The sequence below is a fragment of the Ovis canadensis genome, chromosome 14 (assembly GCF_042477335.2).
Source record: "Ovis canadensis isolate MfBH-ARS-UI-01 breed Bighorn chromosome 14, ARS-UI_OviCan_v2, whole genome shotgun sequence".
In the NCBI taxonomy this organism is placed as follows: Eukaryota; Metazoa; Chordata; class Mammalia; order Artiodactyla; family Bovidae; genus Ovis; species Ovis canadensis.
The window spans coordinates 69,732,703-69,746,925 of NC_091258.1; positions in this window are offsets into that span (position 1 = coordinate 69,732,703).

Here is a 14,223-nt window from a genome sequence, read left to right on the forward strand (position 1 = left end):
CATGTGGGATCTAATTCCCTGACCAAGGATCGAACCCGGGCCCCCTGCGTTGGGAATATGGAATTTTAGCCACTGGACCACCAGCAAAGTCCCTCTTCTCTTTTTCAAGATCCTTAACTTCATTTTTGGAGTAGAAAATGACAACCCATGCCAGCATTCTTGCCAGGTGAATTCCAGGGACAGAGGAGCCTGGTGGGCTACAGTCCATGGGGTTGCAAAGAGTCGGACATGACCGAACAACTAAGCACGACTTCATCATATCTGCAAAGTCCCTTTTGCTACATAAATCCAGGGATTAGGACGTGGGCATCTTTATACTGTCTGCCACAATGAGCATGAGAGCACGGGTGGAAAACAGAATTATATATATATATATATATATATATATATATATATATATATATATATATATAAATGTCCACCATCCAAATCACTGCTTAACAGTCTGGTGCATTTCCACTTAGTCTTTAGAAGCATAGTTATCTTCATACTTCACATAAAATGTGAGCATTCTGCTTTTGTTCACTGAACATTACCTCACCAGCATTTCCATGCTAATACATATTCTTCTAAATGTCATTTTAAATGGCTGTGTAATATTCTATTGAGCGGATGCAGCAGAGAGTTAACCATTTCCTTCTAGTTGGGTATGCTGGTAATTTCATCTTAAAAATACCATTATAAACAACATCATGACGAACCTCTTTGTATATGAGTCTCTTGACTTGCAGGTGGATCCTCAGGCTGTGCGAGTGTGAACATTTTTCCTGAACTGACATCTAGTGCCAACTTGCTTTCCAAAAGGGTGGTGGCAATTTACATTCCGACACCGGGGAGTATGGGCATGAATGTCTGTTTTGCTGTATGCTCACCAGCCTTCAGGAGAACCTTAAAAATTTTTTTTTGCTCATCTGATGGGCAAAAAAATAACGATTCACAAAGTTGTTTTAAAGCTATGCCCTTGGGTTTTATCAAAAGTAACAAAACAAAACAGTTAATGTGAAAAGTCAATTTGCCTTTTGCTGCAGTTTTCTTAATCACCCAGTAATTCAACTCCTAGGGACTTATATTACAGAAATAGTCAGGGAAGGAGGTTTAAGAGGGAGGGGACATGTGTATACCTATGGCTGATTCATGCTGATGTATGGCAGAAACCGCCACAATCTTGCAAAGTAATTATCCTCCAATTAAAAATAAAACAAAAGACTTAAAAAAAAGAAGAAATAATCAGAGAAGTACACAAAAATACTCATGCAAAGATGTGTATCATAGCATCATTTGCAAAAGCCAAATTTGAAAGCTTAAATGTTAAAAATTAGTGGAGGATGTGTGATCCTGGGGATGCTGCTATACCCGCATCCTGTTGTCTTCTTTCTGAATCACTCTTGCCCTATCTATTTCTTAACCATTCATTCATTTATCTCCTATGTGGACTAAGGTCTGCGCTGCCAACTGGGGATACAGTGATGAACCAAAGATCGGAGAACAAAAAGCTGCCCTCGTGAAGCTTACAGTGTTGTCGAGGTGAGGAACCTACTTCACTGAAGTTGGAATAGAGACCATCTGTGCTCTTACAAACCCAACTTCCAAGCGTCTCGTTAATCTGCTTGTTTATTACTCCCTGGGCTAGACTGCAGTCTCCTTGAGGGAGTGTAGTGGGTCTCTGCTGTCTTGTCAGCCTGGCAAGGAGTTCCTCCTCTTTCTAGTAATAGCAATGTAATTTCCGCTGGGAACTCTCCCTTGTTCTATATTCATTCTATGGGATTTCAGTGGCATTAACCCATCCTAGGTATTAGGAGAAGGTGCATGACCTGGGGGCTTCCTTGGTGGCTCAGATGGTAAAGAATCTGCAATGCAGGAGACCCAGGTTCATTCCCTGGGTGGGGAAGATCCCCTGGAGAAGGAAATGGCAAGCCACTCCAGTATTCTTGTCTGGAGAATCCCATGGCCAGAGGAGCCTGCCGGGCTCCTCCATAGGGTCACAAAGAGTTGGGCACGGCTGAGCACACGTGCACGCATGGCCTAGGTCTGGTGTCTCCCAATCCCGAGACCTTTTCTGGGGTTACTTGCCTCAATCTTGGGGTGGGTTAGCTGGTAGAAATGAAATCCGAAAGTGCCAGTGACCAGCCTGCTTCCCTTGGGTTTGCTGCACACGCTTGGGCAATCTGAGCTCTGCACATGTTCAGCCTCTGCTTCTCTTGCCAAACCTATGTCCTGATTTCAGGACTGTGCTACCCGGATGGAAGGGCTGCCGTTTTGAAATGACCTACTCAGAGTTAGTGGCTTTTTGGTAATCTGTCCATCCCAGGAGCCTTTTATTGTTGCTGTTGTTTTTTTTTGTAATTTTCCTATATGACACCTGGTGATGCTACCCTAATAGAGAGGGAGCTGCCTGAGAATGAGGGCCACAGAGAGGAAAGCAGATAGGAGAAATGGGGAGTCACGCTCCCAACAGTGATGTCTGAGTGCCTGATCCAGCCATTCCTGATGCTGGAACTAGTCTTGAACTTCCCAGTTACGTGAACCAAGAAATACACACTCTCTTTCCATTTTATTTTATTTTATTGCTTAAACCAGTTTTCATTGAGGTTCTGTTACTTCCAAGTGTGACAGAAGTGATGGGTATTGCGAGTGACTTCCTGCTATCTTTTCTCATACAGCTCAGTATGCTCTCATTTCCCCTCCGTGGGTTGTCAGCTTACTTAACTCTGAAATGAAGCGCTGAGACTTCCCTGGTGGTCTAGTGGTTAGGACCCTGAGCTTCCACTGCAGGGGGCATGGATTCGACCCTTGGCTGCAGAACTGAGATCCCAAATGCTGTGTGGTACGGCCAATAAATAAATAAAATGGAAGAGTCGAATCCGTGGCTCTACATGTTTCAATGCTGATCATATATACTCGACTTGAGAGGACTCTTGTTGCAGAGGAACTAGGGAAGGCAGAGTTTATCGACCCCACTCCACACTGCTGAAATAATGGCAGCTGGGGGCGATTAAGCGATTGTTCAAAATTACATAAACCAGGCACACACAACTCCTGGGATTCAGACCTTGGGCTATACGACTCCACGTCCTGTGTTCCATTGACAGGCGTGGAAGCTGAGATCGGTACAAAGGAAGCAACTTTAAAATCACAGGGAATGGCAAGAGGATTAATTAGTGGCAGGCTCTCTCTTTTTTTTCTAAATGAGAAGTTCTTTATTGACAAAGGAAAAAATAGAGAAATTTTGTAGAAAAATTGTGTAGAGAAATCTCTACACAATAGAGCAATCTGCATGGCACCATTAAAAAAAAATCCTTTTAATTTTTGTTTTGGAGTATAGCCAATGAACAATGTTGTGATAGTTTCAGGTGGACAGCAAAGGGACTCAGCCATCCATATACAGATATCCATTCTCCCCCAAACTCCCCTTCCATCCAGGGTAGTGGCAGGCTCTTTTGATCTTCAGCCAGTGATTTCCTGGGGGCGCTGCTCTGGGCCTCTGTTGTGGTTCGCAGGCTTATCATTGCAGTGGCTTCTCCGGCTGCAGAGCACAGTCTCGAGGCCCACGGGCTCAGTAGCCGTGGCGCTTGGTCTCTACAGTGTAGGCTTCCATAGTTATGGTGCACGGGCTGAGTCGCTCTGTGGTGCGAGGAGTCTCCCCAGACCAGGGACTGAGCCTGGGTACCCTGGTTGGCGCCCTCTTACCCACTGCGCCATCAGGGAAGTCCCCCTGCTTGATGCTTTTGTGCTGCCCCTTGGCTGGGAGCAGCCATAAAGGCGTTTTGGGAAAAAGAAAGTCAACACACATTTCTCCCGCAGGGCTGGCCAAAACTGGGTTGACTGGGGTGTGAGTGTTGATTGGATGTGGAAAGCCCTCTGTCCTAGGCTTGCAGAAGTGAAAACTGCTGTCACACTGTCCCCACGCCTTCGCCATGACATCATTCCCGGCCCTTCACGCTGTGTGCAGTCATGTGACTTGCTTTGGCCAATGGCTTGTGGGTGGGAACGGTGGTGTGTAAATCTAGGACGTGATTGGCTTAGCTTGCTGCCGTTAGTTCTCTGTGACTCTTCTCTGGCCGCGAGATGCCTGCTGTAGGTGCGGACCCTTCTTGGCCTGGGCCCTAGAATGAGATACTTGGAGCAGACCTGAGCCAGCCGGACTTGCAGCCCACTGCAGACCAGCCCTAGATAAGCCAGACTCCATCAACCATCACAGAATTGAAGTTCCTGAGCTTTTGATACTCACTATATGGCAGTAGTTGGAAGTTACAGAAAGTGTTATTTAAATTAAAATGCAGATACTCACATAACCTGATGATTCTGCCTGTCCTGATTGACCCACAGGCAACATACATGTACCTGAGAAAAAAGATGTTCACAGCAACATTGTAAGAGCAAAGAAACCAAAAATAACCCAAATGTCCAGCAACAGGAGAATGGATAAAGAAACACGGGTTTTTTGGAACACCACTGCAGCTCTTGAAAGAAATGGTACAGAGCTATTTAAATAAAGCTGGATGGATTTCCAAGACATATTGTTGAGTTAAAAAAGCAAGCTGCAGAACAATATGTACAGTATGATCCCATTTATGTTAAAACACACTCACATGCTTGCTCAAAACAATACTACTCATTTACTATACAATACTATGCATACACTATATTACTAGATATATGCACACACTTATAGACAAAGATCTAGAAGGACCCACCGTAAATGGATAAACAAAGGTTACTTCCAGGGAAGAAACTGTGATTATAGACAGGTGGTCAAAGGGGACTCTAGCTTGACCTATTACACAGTTTTTAAAAAGCAAGGACACTCTATCCATACATTACTTGTATGTTTGAAAAAATAAATAATTTTCTAAAAGGGAAGAAATACATGTGAATACATGTCCATGGTATACTGTGAATATAAACGTAAGGTTCTATTTTTTAAAATATTACATCTTTTTTGTTTTTGGCCAGGCCACCTAGCACATGAAATCTTAGTTCCTTGACTAACCAGGGATCAAACAAACCCTCACTCCCTGCATTGGAGGCATGTGGTCTTAACTACTAGACTACCTGGAAAGTCCCCAAATTTTTCATATTAAAAAAAATTCTTCCCATTCTTTTAAAATAATCAGTTCTTTCTTTATTTTGGCCTTGTTTGTGGCATGTAGGCTCTTAGTTCACTGACCAAGGATCTTAGTTCCCTGACCAGGGACTGAACCCGTGCCCCTGCCTTGGGAGCACAGTCTTAAGCGCTTGACCACCAGGGAAGTCCCCTGCCTAAGGTTCTATTTTAAATGTCTTTTAGAGGCAGACAGGCCTGACTTCTAATCCCACTTCTGCCACCAGTTTTGTGACACATTACCCCATCACTCTGAACTTCTGTTTTCTCATTTGTAAAATGGGGATATTTGGTTCTCATTTGTAAAATGGGGATATTAACAGGGTTGTCATAAAAAGTAAATAATAATCCAGAGAGATGATATAGGGTGGGAGGTGGGAGGGGGGTTCAGGATTGGGAACTCATGTACACCCGTGGCAGATTCATGTCAATGTATGGCAAAACCAATACAGTATTGTAAAGTAAAATAAAGTAAAAAAAAAAAGTAAATAATGTATCTAAAGTTCCAAGAATAGTGTCTGAGAGGTAGTATGTATTCATTTTAATGTTAACTCCGTTCCATTTCCCAGCCCCTCCTCACCCTAACCTTGCTTCTAACCCAGCATCCAGAAAACAATGACTACTTTCTGTTGCTTCCATAGCATTTACCCCTGCTGCGATAGGCATAATGATGGCTCCCCAAAGATGTCCTAATCCCCAGAACCTGTGAATATGTCAGGTTAGATGGTAAATTGGGATGAAGGCTGATGAAGGAATTAAGGTTGCTAATCAGCTGACTTTAAGATAGGGAGACTAAGGAACTTCCCTGGTGGGCCAGTGGGTAAGACTTCAGACTTCAGTGACAGAGGGCATGGGTTCGATCCTTGGTTAAGGAATTGCTGCAAGGTGCCACATGTTGCAAGGTGCAGCCAGAAAAGAAAAGAAGACAGGGAGAGTAGCTGGGATTATTCAGGTGGGTCTAATGTAATCACATGGGGCTTCCCTGGTGGCTCAGACACTAAAGACTCTGCCTGCAATGCAGGAGACCCGGGTTCAATCCCTGGGTTGGGAAGATCCCCTGGAGAAGGAAGTGGCAACCCACTCCACTATTCTTGCTGGAGAATTCCATGGACAGAGGAGCCTGGAGGGCTACAGTCCGTGGGGTCGCAAAGAGTGGGACACAACTGAGTGACTTTCACTTTCAATGTAATCACAAGGTCACTTCCACCAGGAAGGGAGAGCCTGTGTGAAGATGAAGCCAATCAGAGGAAGTCAGGGCTCACCAGAGGCACCCAGATAATATCACGTGAGTGTCTCAACCTGCGCTTGAAGTTTTGGGGGTGGCCATGACTTTTCATTTATATGAGGCAGTAACAATCCATCTTCCTTTTTTTTCTTTTCTTTTCTTTTTTTTTTTCCCAGCCAGTCTGCATTGGAGTTCTGTCTTTTGCAAATGAAATAATCCTTTGAGAATCTGATGAACTAGAAATCCTTTCCCTAGAGACAAAGACCTGTGGACAAAACTTTGTATACAATTTCAGGGGAAATTTTGACCCCCTGAAGTCTGGCCACAGGTTATAAAGCCCAGCTGAGTTCTAAGCAGACTGCCTGGGAGGCATCGAAAGGAAGAAGACTGTCTTCAAGGAGTCCAGGATCCCTCCTTCCATTCCTGGAGAGGAGCTTTGGGTCACAAAGGACTGGATCAAGGAACTGAAGGTGGGAGTTCTCTGTACAAAAGGCTCAGTACAAAAGGCTCTTTGGGATAACTTCAGTCTTAGCTTCTTTGAAGGAAATCTCTCAGCCCCTCTTTTGGAATCCACTAGAGGGAAAATATAAGATGGGAGAAAACTCACCATCTCTTGAATCTCCTTCCTGGACTCTTTTTTTCCCCCCCACACTTCGGACAACAAAAGAATCAGAGTGGTACAGTGACTTGACCGAGATACACAGCAAATCTACGCAGAAGGTCTTGAATTCTGGCCTAGTTAGCTCACGCCTTCTCTTTCCTCTTAGAATAAAAAGGAAGCACCTCACTGTGGCCACCAGGCGCTATACAATTTGGCCCCTGCCTCTCTGCCTCCATTTTGGGCCTCCCCTCCCCCCTCACTTATTATGCTCCCTCCGGCATTTCTGACTTTCTTTCTGTGCCTCAAACATACCAAGCACGCGCTTTTCCCCTGCTCTTCCTTCTGCCTAGAACCAATAGTGGATAACTCAAGAGGCAGAGCAAGTCCACGTTCAAGGGCCCGCAAAGCCTGGGCTCTGTCCTTCAACAAGATTTTTATGGGGCAACATCCTCTCCCAGGCCTTTTCTGGGACAGAGCCCGGCCACAGCCCCGACCCCGGCCCATCTGTCAGTCAGCCCCGCCGCTCCCGACCCGGATTCCTCAGTCTGTCACCCCCCTTGTGCCTGTCACCTAACACCTCGCTTCAGGCCCTTTTCCCGCCTATTATCAAGGTAAAAGAAGACAGAAACACGAGGGCCCGCACACCATCCGCCGCACTGGAGCAGGTGCGCGCGACCCGCCAGCGGGCTCGCAGGAGCTCACGCGGGCTCGCCGGGGAGCTCATGCCCTCCAAGGCTCCGCACCTGGCGACCTCACTCCCGCAGGCTCTGCTCGGCCTTACCGGCAGCCTTCAGCAAGCACGCGCTCGCCGCGGGTACGTGGCCCCGCGTTGCTGAGCGCCAGGTGGCGCTCACGCGTTCGAGCTCGGGGACCCAGCCAACCCTACGGACACTCGTGTTGTCATGGCAACTCTACTCCATCTAATGGGATACCTGAGCTATTCGGTTGGGTCCGCTAATCTGATTGGATGGCTGTTGAGTTCATTCCTGTATCTGATTGGATGCCAGGTACTCTTGCTCTTTCCTTCCTCTCAGAATCTCTCTCTCCGGGTCGGGTTTCTGGAGATGGAAAGTGGCTTGAGTCGCCAGGGGGCGTGGGGGGCGTCGCACCCGGCATTGGAACTTGGCCCAAGTCAGCTGACCAGACTGGCTCCCTCTCTCCGCCAGAGGGCGCCACAGTGTGCCGGGGCCCTTGGAGGTCTTGGTGACTGGTGACGCCACTGACGGGCCATTCTTGATTGGTTACATCCCTCCGCTCGAGAGCCCTGGAGAACGGTATCTCAGGCAGAAAGAAATTGTGTTCAGGAATAAGGAATGACCTTGGACTCAAATACTTTAGTGTGCAGAGGGCAGTCACCTTTATTATTATTTCCAAGCTCCATAATCGCCCACAGACGTGCAAACTATTGTTAGAGGGGACGCCCACCTGCAGCTATGGACCCATATAATAGACACCTGTGGTTTTTGCCTGAGTGGCATCTGTTATGTTTAAAAGAGATTAATAAGCTTTTTATTTAAAGCAGCTTTACTACTACTACTACTAAGTCGCTTCAGTCGTGTCCGACTCTATGCGACCCCATAGACGGCGGCCCACCAGGCTCCCCCGTCCCTGGGATTCTCCAGGCAAGAACACTGGAGTGGGTTGCCAATTCCTTCTCCAATGCATAAAGTGAAAAGTGAAAGTGAAGTCGCTCAGTCGTGTCCGACTCTTAGCGACCCCATGGACTGCAGCCCACCATGCTCCTCCGTCCATGGGATTTCCCAGGCAAGAGTACTGGAGTGGGGTGCCATTGCCTTCTCCGAAAGCAGCTTTAGGTTTACAGAAAAAAATTGAGCTTAAAGTACAGAAATTTCCCATCTATCCTAATGGGAACTCTGTACCCTAATTCCACAGTCCCTAATACCCTCTCCTAATTCCCTTTATTATTAACATCCTATATTAGTATGGGATATTTATTACAATTGAAGGAAGACACCTTATGATTCTACTTACATGAGGTACCTAGAGCAGTCAAATTCATGGGGACAGATAGTAGAATGGTGGTTGCCAGGGGCTGAGGCAGGGAGGGTGGTGGGGAGTGAGGAGTTGTTTAATGAATATAAAACTTCCATTTTTACAAGATAAAAAAGTTCTGGAGACTGGTAGCAAAACAATGTGAATCTACTGAACACTATTGCACTGAACCTTCAAAAGCGTTTAGACAGTAAACTTTACGTTACGTGTATTTTACCGTAACTTAAAACAATGCCCCAATTTTAAGTGTATTCTTCTATGGGCTTTGACAAATATATACAGTGTATGGCCATCTTCACAATCAAGATATAGAACAGTTTCTGGCTTCCCTGATGGCTCAGTGGTAAAGGATCCGCTTGCTTGTGGCAGGAGACATGGATTCAATCCCTGGTCCGGAGGATCCCACATGCTGAGTAGCTGAGTCCATGCACCACAACTATGGAGCCCGAGCTCTAGAGCCTGTGAGCTGTGACTGCTGAGCCCACATGCTGCGACTACTGAAGCCCTTGCACCCAGAGCCTGTGCTGCACAAGAGAAACCACCGTGATGAGAGGTTCTCGACTGCAACTAGAGAGTAGCCTCTGCTCTCCACAACTAGAGACAAGCCCTCAACTAAACGAAGACCCCGCACAGTAAATAGAGACATAAAATTGTTTTTAAAAACTCAGAGCATTCCTTTAAAAAAAAAAAGGTTGCTCTGTACAGGCATATAATCAACCCCCCATCCCCACTCCCTTGGCCTCAGTTCAGTCGCTCAGTAGTGTCCGACTCTTTGCGACCCCATGAATTGCAGCACGCCAGGCCTCCCTGTCCATCACCATCTCCCGGAGTTCACTCAGACTCACGTCCATCGAGTCGGTGATGCCATCCAGCCATCTCATCCTCTGTCGTCCCCTTCTCCTCCTGCCCCCAGTCCCTCCCAGCATCAGAGTCTTTTCCAATGAGTCAACTCTTCACATGAGGTGGCCAAAGTACTGGAGTTTCAGCTTCAGCATCATTCCCTCCAAAGAAATCCCAGGGCTGATCTCCTTCAGAATGGACTGGTTGGACCTCCTTGCAGTCCAAGGGACTCTCAAGAGTCTTCTCCAACACCACAGTTCAAAAGCATCAATTCTTCGGCACTCAGCTTTCTTCACAGTCCAACTCTCGCATCCATACATGACCACTGGAAAAACCATAGCCTTGACTAGACGGATCTTTGTTGGCAAAGTAATGTCTCTGCTTTTCAACATGCTAACTAGGCAACCCTAATCTGACTTCTATCTTAAGGATTAATGGTCTCTACAATTTCACAGAAATAGAATCATACAGTTTGCACTCCTTTCTGCCTGGCTTCTATCTGCGGTGTTATACATTATCAGTAGGCAGTTCTTCTAATTGCTGAGTAGCATTCTGTCCTACCAACATACAATTACCCATTGTTTAGAAAGTTCCCACCGTTCCTAGTTTTCCAGATTGGGGTTGTGATGAATAAAGTTGCTCTGAATATTTGTGCGTACATGTGTTCTTACTTCTCATGGGTGAATACTTTGGAGTGCCTTTTCTGGGTCACATGGTAAGCTTATGTCTCACTTTATGAAAAATTGATGAGCTGTTTTTCCAAGATGGTATGATGGTATGTAGCAAGTTTAATGATGACCCTCAGAAGATATTTTCCTAACTCCCCAGAACCTGGATTGGGACTTTACTAGGAAAGGGGGGTCTCTAAAGATGTATAACTGAAGTAAGGGTATCGAGATGAGATTGTTCAGGATTTAGACTGGTCCTTAAATCTAATGACAGGTATCTTTATAAGAGAAAGGAGGGGAAAAAACATATATGGATGACTATAACCAACTGATGTTATTCAAAGCAAACAGGTGATAAAAAAAAAAAAAATTGCCCTGCTTACATTTCCTTACCCTGAAACATCATTTCCCCTTCTAGAACACCTGATCCTTAATATATCAGGTCATCATGAAAGTGATTATGAAGATCTCTAATGCACAACTATATTCTAATAATACATAATAATTATTAGCAATTACAGTCAGCATTATTATCCATATTAACAGCTAACATTTGAGTCAGTTGCTATATACCAAATACCACGCTAAGTGTCTCATGTATTATTTCACTAATCTGCATAACATTCTTGCGAAGTAGGCATTATCATTTCTCTATCTTACAGTTAAAGAAATCAGGGCATGGAGAGGTTATCTATTTTGCCCAAAGTCAAAGAGATAATATGTGAGGAGGAGGAATTTGAATCTAGGCTCAAATTCAAAGCTCGCTTGTAGGGAATTCTAGTGGCTGGGACTCTGCGCTTCCACTGCAGGGGGCACGGGTTTGTCCCCTGGTCGGGGAACTAAGATCTCACATGCCGCAGGTCCTGGTCAAACAAAACAAAACAAAAAAGCTCACCTGTGTACCAGATAAACTTGCTGAACGTAGTGGCATCATCAAAGATGGCAAAGAGAATGAACTAGCAGCACACTCAGTAGAGTATGACATTAATGTAAAGGAAAAGTTTGGCGTGATGGATTATCTTCTTAAGGATATTTTCAGGGTATTTATTAGGTTAAAATCAACTTGTCATTCTTGTGGATGCTAACAGGCTGCCCTGTTAACCTTCAGTTCAGTTCAGTAGCTCAGTCGAGTCTGACTCTTTGCGACCCCATGGACTGCAGGACTCCAAGCCTCCCTGTCCATCACCAACTCCCAGAGTTTACTCAAACTCATGTCCATTGAGTCGGCGATGCCATCCAACCATCTCATCCTCTGTCGTCCCCTTCACCTCCCGCCTTCAATCTGTCGATTAAAAAAAAATGTACTACTTGAGAGTTATGAGTTAAGTTTTATTGGGGGCAAGATGAGGACGGCAGCCCGGGAGGCAGCGTCTCATATAGCTCTGAGAGACTGCTCCCAAGCGGCAGTGGGGAAAGCCAACATATAAGGTTTTGGTGAAGGGGGAGTTCAGTGCCATGAAGCACCCATTTTACAAAAGTCTTTTTGTTAGTGAGGATTTGATATCACCATGAGGGGATTTAGTGCTTCTCTAGATATGAGGAGATGCGAGGATTGAGATCATAAAATCTGTTCCTGAAAACATCCAACTATCCTACCAGACCTGTCCTACCAGATTCCCTGGAGCACAGAGTGCCTCACTCCACCCTGAACTCCCTCAGGGGTTGTTGAAGGTCAACAGCTATGGCAGCATGGGGTTCAATCTCCGTAAAGGCAGATGGCAAATGCCTTGTTGTTCAGTCATTGGCAATGCTCTCAGTAAGTATGTTTCCCAGCATCAGAGTCTTTTCCAATGAGTCAGTTCTTTGCATCAGGTGGCCAAAGTATTGGACTTTCAGCTTCAACATCAGTCCTTCCATTGAATACTCAGGACTGATCTCCTCTAGGATGGACTGTTTGGATCTCCTTGCAGTCCAAGGGACATTCAAGAGTCTTCTCCAACACCACAGTTCAAAAGCATCAATTCTTCGGCGCTCAGTTTTCTTTATAGTCCAACTCTCATATCCATACATGACTACTGGAAAAACCATAGCCTTGACTAGATGGACCTGTGTTGGCAAAGTAATGGCTCTGCTTTTTAATATGCTATCTAGGTTGGTCATAACTTTTCTTCCAAGGAGTAAGTGTCTTTTAATTTCATGGCTGCAGTCACCATCTGCAGTGATTTTGGAGCCCCCAAAAATAAAGTCTGACACTGTTTCCCCATCTATTTGCCATGAAGTGCTGGGACCAGATGCCATGATCTTAGATTTCTGAATGTTGAGTTTTAAGCCAACTTTTTCACTCTCCTCTTTCAATTTCATCAAGAGGCTCATTAGTTCTTCTTCGCTTTCTGCCATAAGGGTGGTGTCATCTGCATATTTGAGGTTATTGATATTTCTCCTGGTAATCTTGATTTCAGCTTGTGCTTCCTCCAGCCCAGCATTTCTCATGATGCACCCTGCATATAAGTTAAATAAACAGGGTGACAATATACAGCCTTGACGTACTCCTTTCCCTATTTGGAACCAGTCTGTTGTTCCACATCCGGTTCTAACTGTTGCTTCCTGACCTAGATACAGGTTTCTCAAGAGGCAGGTCAGGTGGTCTGATATTCCCATCTCTTTTAGAATTTTCCACAGTTTGTTGTGATCCACACAGTCAAAAGCTTTCACATAGTCAATAAAGCAGAAATAGATGTTTTTCTGGAACTCTCTTTCTTTTTTGATAATCCAACAGATGGCAATTTTATCTCTAGTTCCTCTGCCTTTTCTAAAACCAGCTTGAACATCTGGAATTTCACGGTTCACGTATTGCTGAACCCTGGCTTGGAGAATCTTGAGCATTACCTTACTAGCATGTGAGATGAGTGCAATTGTGCAATAGTTTGAGCATTCTTTGGCATTGCCTTTCTTTGGGATTGGAATGAAAACTGACTTTTTCCAGTCCTGTGGCTACTGCTGAGTTTTCCAAATTTGTTGGCATATTTGCTGGCATATCTATTTCTGCTTTATTGACTATGCCAAAGCCTTTGACTGTGTGGATCACAACAAACTGTGGAAAATTCTGAAAGAGATGGGAATACCAGACCACCTGACCTGCCTCTTGAGAAATCTGTATGCAGGTCAGGAAGCAACAGTTAGAACTGGACGTGGAACAACAGACTGGTTCCAAATAGGAAAAGGAGTACGTCAAGGCTGTATATTGTCACCCTGCTTATTTACCTTTAAGCTGAACAGTATCGCACCTTTCTAACCTTGACATTTATTAGGGCTTGAAAAGTGCTGCTCAATGCTCGAGAAAAAAGAGTTCATGTACTCCTAATCAGACTACAATTAAAAAAAAATAAATCAGTGTGCTATGTGCTTTAAAAGAGAAAGAACCGGAAAGGAAGAGGGAAGTATGAGATCCACGCGGGACCAGGTGGTGTAGGAAGCAGAGTGGAGCGATACATCTACAGAAGCACCAAGGATTTCAGACAGCTACCAGGAGCCGGGTGAGAGGCACGGATGAGGCACGAGGTTCTCTGGCAGAGTCTCAGAAGGAACGGGCTGACATCTTGACTTCAGACTTCCGGTCTCTAGAACTCTCAGAGAATACACTTCCGTTGTTCTCAGCTAGTCGGCCTGTGGTAATTTGTTATGGCACCCCGCGTCAACAAATACAGGAACTATACTACTGTTTTTCATGATTGAATTTTTTGAAATGGTGTGTACGGGCGAGGGGGTGTGAATTAATGTCAACTAGTCATGGAGTGGACACTGGCTACTTTGAAGGACTGTCCCCTGCCCCCTGCCA